General features: G+C 42.8%; 1 protein-coding gene across 2 annotated transcripts in view; it reads right to left on the bottom strand.

Annotated features, from left to right (window-relative positions):
• LARP4B (La ribonucleoprotein 4B) overlaps positions 1–10,710 on the bottom strand; it is a 57,207-nt gene extending 46,497 nt beyond the window's left edge. For both annotated transcript variants that reach the window (XM_080338982.1, XM_080338983.1), the window contains exon 1: positions 10,247–10,710. The gene's annotated coding sequence lies outside the window, so the exon portion shown is untranslated. The remainder of the gene's footprint in view (positions 1–10,246) is intronic.
• Positions 10,711–15,033: the final 4,323 nt, after the last annotated feature.

Raw genomic sequence — 15,033 nt, 5'->3', positions numbered from 1 at the left:
CATTTAACCTCCTCCCTACCTCCCAGCCCAGGTGTCTATTTTTCCATAACAGAAAACATCAAGAACAGAATTGGAATAAATTTGAACAATCCCCCTTTTCTCCAAACAGTTAATCAGAGAGCTACACAGTAGTTGCTTGCACACACACTTCACTTCTGGGACCACTGGAAGAGTAGTCGAGGAGAGAGGACCCAAGCTGAACAACTGATGCCATTAATCTTCCTCCTTGTTCTCTAGGAAACCAGCAGCAGCAGCATAGTGCAAACCCAGCACTGCAGTTGTGAGTGAAACTCAACAGGTCAAGTCCACATCACTCTACTGCTGTCACTCATGCCTACAAAACATCACAGGCAGCTCCTACTGCAAAGGAGAGAAGGAAATAACAAAAAAGATAGTAACAGACTTGCAGGACTTTTACAAGAGAAATCCCAGCAGAATGCCTGTACTGAATCAAAGACTGAAAGAACAGGTCAATGCAAACCACTGCTCTTTTGCATTGAAATGAGAACACCAATCAAGGCTGGACACAGGGCAACCAGGTGTCCAAGTATCTATAGAAGGACAAGCTTCACGTCCCAGACCTCACACCCGCTCCTGCCTCCAGGCTGTGTAATACAGGCTACAGATGTTAAACATGCCCAGCTGTAGACAGAGACCAACTTTGCACATAATCTTCTAAAAACAGCCAGCCTAAGCAGTGGCCAAATATTAAAAAAATAAAAGAAACATTGCCTACCATGCATTAACAAACTGTAGAACGTGATGGAAGCTCACTCCTTCTGCAAGATTTTTTTAAATCAGTGAATTTAAAAAAACCTGATGAGGTTTTCATTAGAGTACAGGCATATACTATACTAACCCTCTGCTCACATTAATTTCTTGTAGCACGTCCATCCACCTGTATTTACCTGTTACACTTGACTAAGCTACAAGGCAACAGTCTCTGCTTGCACAGTGTGCAGTGCAGTGGGATTCTGATCTGCAAATACAAATCAAAGTTGAGGTAATGCAGATAAAAGTGTTGGCATTTTTACTACTATACATCATTTTAACTGCTAAAATTGTCTACAAACTACACAAATATTCACTCTAGACACCTTAGTGTGATCTTTTAGAGGCTAATTGAATTATTCTCTGAAAGTCAATGACTTCAGGTATCTTTACACTTACAAATTAGTTGGGAGACTGTTCCAGGCTTTTAATGTAATACCAATATTTAATGTCAAATACTGATCACTGATGCATAAATTAATTTTTCACTGAATGCAAACATTAGGAATTCACTACAAAAATCCATTTCAAAAGTTTAGCACCATCAAATGCATAACTTTACCTAATTCATCATCATCCATGTTGCTTGTCTGCACTGCCCACACAAGTTAACAATTGCACAACACCTCTGCAGACACAGAAAGCTGAAGACCAAGACACAACTGACTAGAAGCAGTAAACCGAATTGGAAGGCAGATTAAAGCTTGTCCTGGAGTAGATGGGGCAGGGGGTGATACTTATTAGTACTAATGACTATGGATTTCACAAAATATTGATCATGTCTGTACTATTTTTAAATAGACATTTCAGAACAGTAGTTGGTAACATAAATTCTGATTTATTTAAAATAAGGGAAACTTCTCAAAAACTTCCACATAATCTTCAGCCTATATTACTTCTTCCCATAGTCAACCAAGACACCACATGAAGACATTAGCACAGCCATCAGAAAAAGCCATGTGAAAGACTTCTCAGTTATTTTTTCCTATAACTGTAGTTCACCCTTTTGACACACACCTTATTTCCAGCAGGTGAGTTTATTTTGGCACTCTAGATACTAAGTCTGTCTCACTCTATCACATCTTCTCTGAACCCATGCACACATGAGGAATTATTATGCAAGGATAATATCTTGCATAATATATTTTCCTTGTTCCCCTTCCCTCCACACATGGCTGGCTTGCTCCCATTTAACCAAGGGTTTATTCAGGGTTTGCTTTTCTATAAAACAGGGGTGTCAAACATTTTCACCGGGAGCCACATCAGCCTCACAGTTGCCTTCAAAGAGCCTAATGTCATTTTAGGACTGTTTAAATGTAGGAATAGTTACATTAATCTACTCCTAAAATGACATTAGGCCCTGTAAAGGCAACTGCAAGGCTGATGTGGCCCCCAGTGAAAAAGAGTTCGACACCCCTGCTTTAAAGTATCCATTGAAGGGGAGTCAGATTAATCTTCCCATTGCACTGCTGAAGGAAGCAACAATTAAGTATGCTGAGAACTCACACAGAGAAGTGAAGTTTAAAGAAACTGTTGCACTTTTATCATAAGAAGCAGATTTCATTCTGATACCTCAAACTGATACCTGACTTGGAGTGAAAACTAGAAAAGATACTTAACTTTGCTGGCTAATGGGTTTATCAGCATCTTAGCATACCAGTCCTACAGCAAACAGACCTGCCATTTTATAAATTACCTTTATTTCACAAGACAACTGCAAGTTCTACAGTATTTTACTAGCTGCTTCAAATTTTTAAAGCTAAGATGCAGCAAGTGATGGCCTATTTGGCCTTTCCCAATTCCTCAAAGTAACACCAAGTCTTCAAAAGATACAACACATGACAAAGTACCAGCAGCTTTAGCACTTGCTTAGAGGGAACGAGTTTGTGCATGAAAAGCATGAGTTTAGCAATACTGGTAACAACAGCTTCCTTGTTTCAATTAGTGAATGTTCCTCCTTCCGATTTACCAGTACCATCTGTAAGTTTTCTGCACACTCCACCCCTCGCTAACCAGAAAAAGGCCAGTGCACACTGACGATGCTCCTGGGACTCCAGGCACTACAGTTCGCAAAAGCCAAGGAAATAACTACCCCAGCTCTGTGGGCCAAAATTCCATGGACAACACCCTCTTCAGAAAAATGCAGCAGAAGAGAATGCAGTATTTTATGATGAAAGACAAGACAAAAAACATCACTTGAAGCTGTAAGGTTAATATTTAGGGCAGTTCTGAGGGTAAGGTTAGAAGTCTGATGTTCTTTAACAGGTCTTAATAGGCTTATCATCATAGAATATGGCTGTTATTTGGATCCCATGTTTCAAGAATGCAATTAATACTGTGCTTAAGCAAGAGGAGGTAAAAAACCGTATTAGGAACTTCTAGGACACTTTATATTTAGTGCTTTGAATTATTCTTCAAGATACACACAGACCTTCAAAGCCGATTTGCTACATTGTCAGACCACACAATAATTCAGAGAAGCAGAAATCTTACACCAAGGTTCTCAAATGCAAACACAAGCAGAACTAGAATTCTGGGAAGATTTGGTGCAGACTGATGGGACAGCTGTTCAGTGCTGCTGGACAACATCTTTGGTCAGAACAGGTCTGTGACAAGCAAGAGAAAAAAGGCCCTACACCTATGTAAAGTCCAGGTGAGAACCAAATAAGATGTCTATAATTACAGCGATAAATGAAAAGGTACAATGACAAGAGTCCTTCCAACACAAATGTATACAATAATCCTTGACTCCACAGAGACTATATTACTATTGTTCTGCAAAACAAACAGGCTAGGACGAACTTGGGGTTTCATTTTTGGTCCTTTTTTTTTCCCCTCAGATGACTTGAAAAGCATTCATTTACCTAAAATACTTTATTTTAAATTTTGAAACATGTTCAGGACCAAATCTAAAGTGAAATTAAACTTCTTACAGAAGAAGCGTCATTTAACTTTAAGGTTTCGTAATAAGGAAAGGAAACCATTTTTTTTTGCCAATGATTATTTCATTAACCTCTTTGCCAAAAATAGAATTTAACCCAAATCATCCAGTCATTTTAGTATTGCTTCCTCTTTTTAAAAAGCCACCAGGCTCCATTACAAAGTCCAGTGAAATCAGAAGCGACTCTTGCTTACTTTTAAAACGCTGTATGAAAGACTATCACTTACAGGGTGCACATTTGTTCACAGAGCACCCCACCTTTTCAGAGTATCCCTGTAATCAAAAGTACAGGTAATTCAGGTTTTGACTCACTGTTAAAGGATGGACTGTTCCAATATTTAAGCTTGGATTTAAGGACAATAATTCTTCTTTGAAAGCCAAAGTAACTGGACACAGACCCTCCTAAAAATTCTACTGATAGATGGAATCCAGGCAGGTAAAATATACAATGTTAGTTAAGAAACAGAAAATTATAATAATAATAAAACAGATTATAAATTAAGCTGCAACATGTTAATAAAAAAAGGGTCCCTTCTTTATAATACAAGCCTTTTAGACATCTATTATCAAGAACTGGACAAGCTTCAAACAGGAACAGCGACACAAATCCAAGATCTTGGAGACATGACAATGCTGGCAATGATATTTTGCCCAAATTGTTTGCCTTGCTGCTTTAAACAGCAACATGTTGACCATTTTCCATCCCTATCTGTCAGCCAGCAACAACATTGAATGGGAAAGTAACTCTGAGATAAGATAGTAAATTCTGCACATGCACATCGCTATTTCATAAGCTTTGGTCCTCAGCACTTCAAGTAACTATGACCCGATGCATTCTTCAATTTTGCCCTATTTTTCTAATTATTAGAATGAGAATCAGAAACCATAGGATACATGAAAACATTTGAGCATAACCCTTCAGCACCAGGGTATGAAAAAGCAAACTACTCTGGACATTGGCCTGTTGATTCATCAGTTCCTTGTTTGACCAACAGTCAGACTCTGCTGTGGGGCAACCTGCAACACCATCATAACCTATGAAAATATGCTTATGGATACCAACACTGACCAAAACCAAAACCATAAAGCTGCCAAGAGACTTCACTGTAAAGCTTCTGAAGCATTCCATTAAGCTTCCAGCAAGTGAGATTTATCAAATGGTTAAATATTTTTTCCCTCAACATAATTCCTATTTCACTAATATTTTGTTTCTCAAGATTCCCTGTCAGATCACTGGCATCCTATAATTACAAAACACTTGAAAATAGGCTGCAGAATGTTAGGCCTGCCAAGAAATGCAGAGAAACACTTCAATGGAGTAAGAGAAATTTACAGTTTTTTAAAATAAGTTTGTAAGTCCATTACCATTACAGATGATAGTCTGCCTTAAAATACCATCAATAAACAACTAATATTCATAATTGTTGCTTATTTCCAGAAGGTAGCAGGGAAGAGCCAGTATGAAAGCTGAGGAAGAATTGATCTAAAGCAAAGGGAAAATATCCTTCTTCTATTTGTACAAGAAAAAACAGGAAATCTAAAAGCAATTTGCAGTGATACAGTATTTAGACTTGCAAAATGGCCAGTGTAAGCTTTACACAAAATAACTATGTTTTACAACTACACCCAAACTCAATATATTCTTGAACAAGACCCATGTGAACTACTGATTGCATCTGAAGGTGTAATTTCCAAAGTCTGTATTGCCAGTGTTTGCTATTTTCAATACTGAAAGCAATACAGGCATTTTAGGAAGGAGCCCCCAACAGATATAGCAATTCTGGCTCTAATCGATCATAAGCTACCATGCCAGACAGATGTCTACAGGTATCTATAGGCATCTCTGTTTCTATGAATCTATAGGTGCAATGGTACAGAACTAAAAGTTGTGTATAGCTACTACAACCTTAAATCCACATACACAGAAGTGCAGCTGCCTATCAACTCCAGATGGCCACAAGGGCAATCCAGAACAAACCTTCACTGTAGGACACACTCTCAGGGACACCAGTTCCTTATGTGCCAACAGCCTTATGCGAATAACAACAGAGCTGCTGGAAGTGCAGAGGCAGCAATCCATTCAGCTTATGAACGAATGATTCCTTTTGTATTACATCATTCAACTACCTATTAAGGAGCTGGACTGACAGGATCCAGAATATGCATAGCCCAGCCCTCCATGGTAAACGAGTGTTCGAAAAGATTAAGGCTCAAAGAAATTGGTGATTCATCAGGGCGTCAAAACAGCGTTCCCCCAATTCTCAACAATGTTCCAAGCCAAGTAGCTAGCCACATATTAGTTACCCCTGTCAGACTTCCAATTTTGGAGTTAATTGCTGTTCCTGAAACACATAGCCAGACACCAAATACCTGCAGCAGCACACATCACAGAATGAACACTACCATGGCCATCCTAATCGCACAATTATGCTGTATTACAGTCACACCTTATTTAAGTACTCCAGAGCACATCTGTTGTCCACAGGTATTACACTGTGGCACCTGCTCCCTCACGGAGGGGAGGGCACCCCCCCTTTAGAAAAAGTACATACAGCAACATACAAACATGAAAGACCAATTAAAAATATTATAAATCCTTGCCTCCATCACATCACCAAAACTTAAGAAATATGAACCGATTAATAGAATTTGTTTCTCTCTCACGCTATTTTGTGGAACTTGGTTAGATTAAGTTAAATGAATGGGTGATACAGAAATCAACTTGTAGTCTTCCATTTCTAACAAGTTCCTCAAACTTTCTGATTTTAGATAAGTTTTTATTATGAGCCAGTCAAAGCCAGCACATCCTTAAGAAAAAGAAAAAGATCATTAGAATAGCAATAGGCCTTCATCAATTATCTAGTACTTCTAACACCAAATTATTTTTACTGACCAGGTGAGTTATCACCAGGTTTAACACTCAGACAAAGTGCTCCAGAGGTATTCTATTTTCCTGCTTGACTCTTCTGACACACTAGCTCGCCTTAACACGGACAAGTTAATACACACGAAAAGAGAACTTCCCTAAGCATTAGCTTACAACTGTATTAACAACATTTTCAACCGATACCTTTAATGAAGCATATTAACAGTTCAGGGGGGAAGAGGGTGTCTGTGTATGTGCATGCTTTCTCCTTTTTGAGGTATCACATAAAAATAGAATTATTTCAAAGTTTACATTTTATATCACTTTCCCTTCCGGCTTATGTGGTAAGATCCACTTGTCTAGATCTTGTTTCATATGGACTAAAACGATAGTATTAGATTCAGCATGCATGTGCTTTGCTTCAGGAACAATGCTGTTCAAATACCTTTCTGAGGCCTTTACCACAGGAGTAGTTTTCACTCATCTTCTAAACAGTTCTCCACATACTATTGCCTCTTACAAAACTTCAGGGGGAGGAGTTAATTTTCTTCCTTACAACGTCCTATTTTGTAACATCCTTCCTTTTTCCTGCTCCTACCTGTGTGCCCATTCTGAATGCAAATACAAGAGGCTGGCAACACTCAGGTTAAAATCACTGACTACAGACAGGAATCAATGCTGCCAAAGACTGTTTTCCACAGTTCTATCTAATAGTTACATAAACCTGTTGCCTAAAAATGTCATTTTGCTAATAAATACTTAAAAGGACAGAATGCTACATAAACCACATTTTTTACAACATTTACATCAGACAACAGTTCCTCACGTGTGCACGTACACACACAAACACACACACAAAATCACACTGCCAAAGCTTGATATCCTCCAGACTTGAAAATGTTTCTTTGCTTTCTTCCTCTGGTCTCTTTTGCCTTCTTCTGTGCCAGCCACAGCCTCCTGGCCACTGCATTTGTCACCTACCTCTGCAGTCACCTTTGCACCTTCCTTCACGGAGCTTCTCCCAGACAAGAACACTCTTCTTCCAGAAGATCAATAAGGCCACTGCCCTTGACAAAACCTGCTCCTTCCAACATAGGCACAAGAAAAGATAAGGCAAGTGCTCTACATGCCTAATTGTGTACCTTACCTGTTAAATTACGAGAATGTGAACGTCTGATTAATATATAGAGGCACCATGGAATTAAACATTAATAGTATGAAGGGCCAAAAAGCCATCTAGTTTAAAAAAATTAAACTGATGAAACACATCCACACCTAATTACTTTGTTCTTTATAACTCCCTTCTTGCTACCTTTCAGCTGTCATTTTAGATTTGTCATGCACCATAGCCAGAAACATGCCTTTTCCGTGTCTAGCGTGTGCATTTTGTGAGGCAATGTAATAAATATTTAACAAAGAGTTTATATTACCATGCCAATTAAGCTCAACAACTGATTTAAAGCCAAAGCCACTGCCAGATATGAGACTTAATAAGAGACGCAGCAACACATCTCCCCAGAACATGTAGATTAGACAAACCTAACTATTTATTTTGCATTTCAGGAAAATAAACAAATTAGTTAATTTCACTCTAAGGAAGTAAAATGTCAGAGCCAGAAATTGCCTACGTGGCTACCACATGTCTCAGCGAAATAAAACAACCTCCAAATCTCAATGTCCCCACAACTGCCTCCAAGTCCACATCTTGCATCTTGCTCTGTACCAAAGCAGTTTTAAGTTCCAGCAACATATGTAAACTATATCTATATCTATCTATATGTACCTATCAGTCATCCATACCTTTCCATGTGTGTATTTGCATTAGAGTGAGCCATAAAAAGCAACCAAGGCAGAACACACTTGCTCTAACACTTTTCTTCCCTTAAGGCATTTGTGTGTAAACACTTCAAAAAACAGAACAGAATTACAAGGGAAACAGCTCAATCTAACCCAGAACACTGTGTGCAGTTAAAGGCCCAATTATATACCATGAAAATATACAATCACTTATTTAGGAACATCCAAAAGGTCAAATGTTTTCTACTAATTTATTTATGCAAACCTTTTATTTCAGCCTCAATACGGTTTGTTTTTTCTCAAAATGCAAGACCAATTAAACATAAGAGTAATTTTGGCTTCCATATAAATAGTATACGCATCTAAATGGCAACACACCTAGAAGAATAAAGTTTCCTGTAGACATTTCATATAAAATAAACACTGTTTTCTGTATGTGCTTTATCAGGCCTCACCCTAGTTTTCTCCTCCCTTTCACTTCCCACAAAAATATAATAAATTTTTTTCTTTCTAAATCAATGTTCTTCTAACAGCTACAGTGATTAAGCTGATTAGCTTCATATCTCAAGAATTAACTTGAAGAAATGCTTACAAGTCAGCAGGAAACAAGTGAAAGTTCAACTGATAAAAACTTAACAGATCAGAATCAAAATCCTGGAGGTTGTGAAATCCCAGCAAGTTTAAAAAAAGAACACAACACGCTTTGACCTTTGAAAATTTATCCAATCCTTAAAAAACAGGTAAGTTCGACATGAAACTTAAACCACATGAAAAGTTAAAGCCTTTCCATAACGATCTTGAAGTGGTACTTAAGATTCCTACTCCAATTTTACTAAATATTCAGACAGAGGCTCACAAAACTAGGGCAGAGACAAGACGCAGAATCGGAAGCCAGAATTCCCATGGTTTTACCCCAACCGTGACCCAAGTTTAAACAGTGGTTTTGAAACCAGCTCTCTCTGTGGCCACAGGCAAGTCTTAACCACTTCGCCTCAATTCCCTTACCTGCAGAATAAAAATAATTATACTTATCTGCCACACAGGAATCTCGTACAACATTGTTTGGCAAGCACACATCTGTTTAAACTGTGGACAAAGCTACGTAGCAATTTGGAACATCTGCACAAACTGAAATTGAGAGTGAAAACAACTCGGCTGAAGCAGCCAAAGGCCCAACGACAATACAATCCTTCCAGAACAAACCCGTTCACACGGCGGCTGCTTTTGCGAGTCTTGCCGCCCAACCTGCGAGCGCAGCCGGTCCCCGCACCGACCCCTCCCGGGCTGCAGACGCGGACCCGCGGCTGCCCGCGCCCACCGGCTGCTGCTGCCCGCGCCCGCCTGGCGCTCCGGCCCGGCTCCCGGAACGGGTCGCTGTCCCCCCAGCCGAGGGCGCAACCTGGGGCACCGCCAGGCCCGTGCTGCCCCCGCCCCGCTCTCCCCTCCCCTGCCGATCGCACCCGCAGGGAGATCCTCGGCAACGCCGACCGGCGCGGGAGCAAAGCTCACCCGGCCGCTGCCCGGACACCGCTCGGGGCCGGGGCGGCCGGCGCTGCTCCGGGAGGCCGCAGTGCGGGAGCGGCCCCGGCGGCCCAGCCCGGCGACTCGCCCTCCCCCGCCACCATGGAGGCCCCGAGCCGGGATCCCTCCTCCTCCCTCCTGCCGCTCCCCCGGGAACCGCCTCGGGTGGGAAGATGGCGGCTCCGGCCGCCTCCCCGGTGCGAGGAGGGTGGCGGGTGGCGGAGCGGGCGGGCGTCTCCTGCCCTCTGGCTCCGCCATCGCCTCCCGCACCGGGAGATGGGGGGAGGGGAGCGGCCCGAGGGGGCGCCGCCGCCGGGAGGGCGCGGGCCCGGGCAGCCCCTCGCACTCACCTGTCACCGGCAGCCGCCGCCGCCCTCAGGCCGGGCCTCGACGGGGAAACGACGGGCGGGCAAGGGGTGGGTCGGTGTCCGTCGGCGCCGGGGCCTCTCGCTCCTGCTGGCCTCTCCGCTGCCGCCGGGGCCTCTCGCTGCGCCGCCGCCGCCGCCGCCGGGGCCTCGCCGCCGCCAGATGCCAGTAGGAGGAGAGCGGAGAGCGGGGCGGGGGCCGGGAGGAGGAGCAGGCGGCAGCAGCACAGCGGGGAAGCGGCGCGGAGGAGCAGGAGGCGGCGGCGGCGGCTCCGGGGCCCGAAACGTCTCCGAGCCGAGACTCAACCACCCGCTCGCATGAGAGACCCGCTTCCGGCTCCCGGCGGAAGTCCCTCCTCCACCGGCGGAAGGGATTGGCCGGCGACGCCGCGCGGCGCGGCGCGCTCGGCCGACACCAGCGCCCGCGGATTGGCGGAGGGGGCCCGCGCGCGGGGTGACGCGCAGCGGCACGTGACGAGCCTGACGTCACCCGCTCTGAATGAGCACGCGGAGGCGGGCCGGCGCCGCCTGCCCAGCCGGGGCGGTTTATCTCCTCGCGCTCGCCGTAGCCCCGCCCGGGGGGGGGGCGTGGCCTTTCCGGCGGCTCCGCCCCCTCCCGGCGGCGCAGCGCGCTTCCCTCGGCCGCTCCTCCCGCTCCCGCCGCCGGGCGGCCCGGCCTGTCCCATGCCCTCCGGCCGGGGCGGCCCCGCGCTCCCCTCGATCCCTTCCCCGGTGACAGGGAAGTGGCACCTCGCGGGTCGGTGGTCCCCGTGTGGCTGGGGCAGCGTCCGGCCTCCCCCAGGCGCCCCGACAGACCTTCCCTGCGGGTCCGGGATGGGGCTTCCCGGCCACGAGGAGGAGGGACAGAACTGGCCCCAGCAGGCGGTCCCCGGCCGGCTCACTATACCTGCCCAAGGAACGCTGCCTAGGGTGTGCGGTGGCCTTGTGAAACGCTGTCACAGCAGCCACGGGAGGATCCAGGTGCATGTCCCAAATTACAGACCTGCCGCAGAATACTCCAGCTCCTAACACAGCAGCTTCTGTGGAGTAAAGCTGAGTAGGTGTGGGTTCAAAGGGAGGTGATAAGTGGGGTTTTAGGAGAAGGATGTTTCATGAATGAGCCTTCTGTTTCATGTGGGTAATGAAAGGCGGACCATTCTCTCAGTAGGACTCCAGTGACTCCTCAGACTCAGTTTACCAAGTTGGGAAATAGTGCCTTACCTTAAGTTTTATAAAACTGCAGTGAATTCCAAGAGATTCAAGAGGTTTTTTGTTTGACCAAAAATCAAACACGTCAAACAGTTACAATTTTTCAGTACAGATCATTATTTTTGACTGCAGTAAATTAGACGAATGGAAAACATGATTTCTTCTCAGAATGGAAAAGAATGCTAGAACGGATCATTTTCCAGGATGTTCTCAGTCCTCAGCTTGCCATCTACCTCAAATGCAGCAAAACCGAACCGCCTCACAACCAGCTGGCAGTGATCTGCACCGGGCATTGCTGCCTGGCTTTGCATCTCAGGAATGAGTCCAGGTAGGGCCTTCTGGATCCTGCTTTTAATTCTTGCTGGTAAGAGTCATATTCCTGCCTTCAGGGTATCTGCTAGAAATTCCCATAGAGACAGTACTGCAGTTAACTCAGGAGACACTCTAAGGACACCCAAGTATCCTTTGGAACTGTTTTTGGGGTTGCTGTGTTGTTCCCTAGCTAGTAGAGGCAGTAAAACGTATCCTACTGCCTGAAATGAGATCAGGCCTTATCAGATGTGAAGCTTTACTGTTCATCTGAGGGAAGTGCGTCTCAGTGCTCATTCTTGGGCGAACAAGTGCTTCGGTGAGCACAGGTGGTGTTTTCCTTAGTAACTTGTTTCCTAACAAAGTTGTCCTTTGTAAGGTGAAGAAGTCCTGAGCAAAGGATGATGTTTAGGATAGGGCCTGCTTAGAAGAAGGAATAGAACTTAGCTTTGAGTGTAAATATTTAGGACAGAAGAAGTTCAAGAAGTATGACTGATCCATTAAGTGGTCACCATGCAGCTGCTATATAAAGAAATGATTACTTAAAAGTGTAAAAAGGTGAAAAAAATGCTACTCCTAATTATTTTTTATTTTATAAAGGAGCTCAATATAATTTTGTTCTGTAATGCCAAACTCTTCTTCAGCACACTATGGTTCTTGTCAAGAAAAGGTGTGTCCCCCAGGCCCATGCAGCACCTGGGCAGAAAACCAGACACATCAGACCAGTGAGAAGACTGCACTGTATCGTTCCTGCTACTAACTCAGGAGCTGTGATTGCAGGGTTCATCTTCTCCCTTTCTGCAGCTGAAGGAGTCTGTGTGAGAGAGGAAACAACTGATTCCTGTCAAAGACCAGCACACAGAGACAGTCCCATTGTATGTAGGAGTTTTTCTCTAATGGACAGTGTTGGTTCTGTTCTGAACTTTTTTTACAAATCACCCTAACTGTGTTACTAAAGGAGAAAAATACTATGGGACTAAATTTTTAAAAAATCCAATGTTATAAAAGCATTATATATTGATAGACATGGCAATATATAAGTTTATGATTTTTATTTCCTTATTGTTATGTTTTATTGTGGTTGAGTAACAGTCAAACTAGTGCACTTTTGCCATAAAGTAGTAAGAGTTTTCTGCTTTCCTGGGCCACTTCTAATTCTCTTTTCAGTGTGAGGGATGTAGAACTTAATCGCTGAATGCTTCCATTTCTTAATGGCACGCTGCTGAGTTCAAAGAGGTTTGACATTTTTCCTTGGTGTGCTGGCAGCTGAGGAATGTGTGCACATATATGAGTAAAATATTAAAAATTGGCAATGGATGCTGTGTGTTAATAGAAACAACTCTGATTTGCTATACATCTCATACTTAGCAGTCTAGAGAGAGAATGCATGTCTGAAGGAACAATGTGCATGAGCAATAGGATTCATAGTCCACAAAAATCAAGCAAGATTAGACTAACTAGTTGGTTCTTTCCTGATCTGTGATCAAACAGTTGCAGAAGGGACTATGTAAGTTACTTCTAAATATATTAGTGATATATTGTTAAAACTATGTTTTGTAAGTTTTTTAAAATCAGGATTCCTAGTTCAGCAAAAGAAGATCACTCATTATGAAGAAGAATTGCAAAAAAATACAGTATTCCTGGAAGCTAAACCTAGAGTTGAGCAGTCAGAAACGCAAACCCTTAAAAATCACAAAATGTGCTGGAATGCTTGGGCTTTACAGTCTTTATGATTTCCTCTAAGTATAGTACAAAGGATAATATTTCCTTCCTCATGAGAGCATAGAGGATTAATTAATTAAAGTTTGTGAAACACTCAGGTAGAATGATAAAAACTTTCGCTGGAACATGAAACAGGACTAGATTTCTGCTTTGTGAGGAAGATCCTGGTTTGCACTCCCTCTTTTTTTATTTTCACTCCTTTATAGCACACTCTAGCAGTTGCATTCTCAAAATATTTTATCCTGCAGATCTATGGGATAAGACTTAATGAATCACCAGTGTATAAGGATTGCTGACGTGGAACGCTTGCCAAAACCCAGAAACCAGTCAGTACTTTGCAGTTTGAGAGATCTTGTGAGCCAAGTAATATTTTACAAGTCCTGATGCTGTTGCCCAGTTTTGCAGGAAGACATCTTTTCAAATGTGAGATAATAAATGATTGCATGTAATGGGCTATTCCTGTCATAAAACTGCAACTTAATTAGAATCCACTAATCATTCTGCATTGCACTGAGTGGCATTTTAAACATATATTATTTCTGTGTCGGTATCTTTCATAGGTCACAAGTAAATAGTTGACTGTGTGTGTAAAAGACAGTCTCTGTTCCAAGCAGACTACTGTCTCGACAATCAAAGCAGACAAAGATGAAGTGAAACTAAATAAATACTGCTTCCACAGAGAGGAGAAAGTAAGAGAAATTAAATTACCTGCTAAAAGATTATGCCAGATATCTACAGTTGAGTCTGAGCTCTATGTGGATTCCTACAGTTTAGTTAAATGTTCAGGCTTCTTTTGTAGGTAAGTGAAAAATAATTATCAAGTAAACTGATAAAAGTCCATTACTGATCACATAGATCTATGATCCCTGTTACTCATGCATCTCTAACTGTAGGAATGATCCAGATTCAGATGAGATAACCAGAGATATGTGCCAATATAACTTTTCTTCTTACTCCATTTTTAATGACAGAACCTTCATTTTCACATCTAAGTGTAAATGCAGAGTATTCAGTCGTGTTATAAACAGGTGTGATGATTTGGATCTGTTTCTTTTCTAGTTGAAAAATCATTTATAGCATAGTAGCAAGGCTATTGTGAGATACTTTCTTAATTATATCCAGAGCCAAAATTCGGTTTGACTGCAATGATATTCCAATGCACAAATCGCAGCGCTGAGTACCTACACCTGTGATTGACAGCATGAACATGTGCGCTTCCTGGCTCTCTTGGATCAGCTGCTATGTTTGGTAACAAACGTTGTGAAGTGCCGCTGTAGAACTAGTTCAGACAAAACCACACTTGGCAGATTTTTCCCTCTAGCCCTGTCCCTTTGGCAGGTTAGTTGTATTTCTTTAAAACATAGAGACCATTTTAAAATAAGGTTGTGGTGCAGGTGCCAGCCATTGTTAAACCTTGGATTTCATTAACGCAGTGTAAAAAAATGTAAAAAAAAGCTGTAGATGGTACCGTGAATATTAAAACCATTGTTAACAACAGCTGATTACAAACTTTCAAGAGATGGTTTAACAGT

This window comes from Nesoenas mayeri (assembly GCF_963082525.1).
Source record: "Nesoenas mayeri genome assembly, chromosome: 2".
NCBI lineage: Eukaryota > Metazoa > Chordata > Aves > Columbiformes > Columbidae > Nesoenas > Nesoenas mayeri.
The sequence above is the reverse complement of the archived record's forward strand: the minus strand, read 5'-3'. Positions and strand labels throughout refer to the sequence as shown.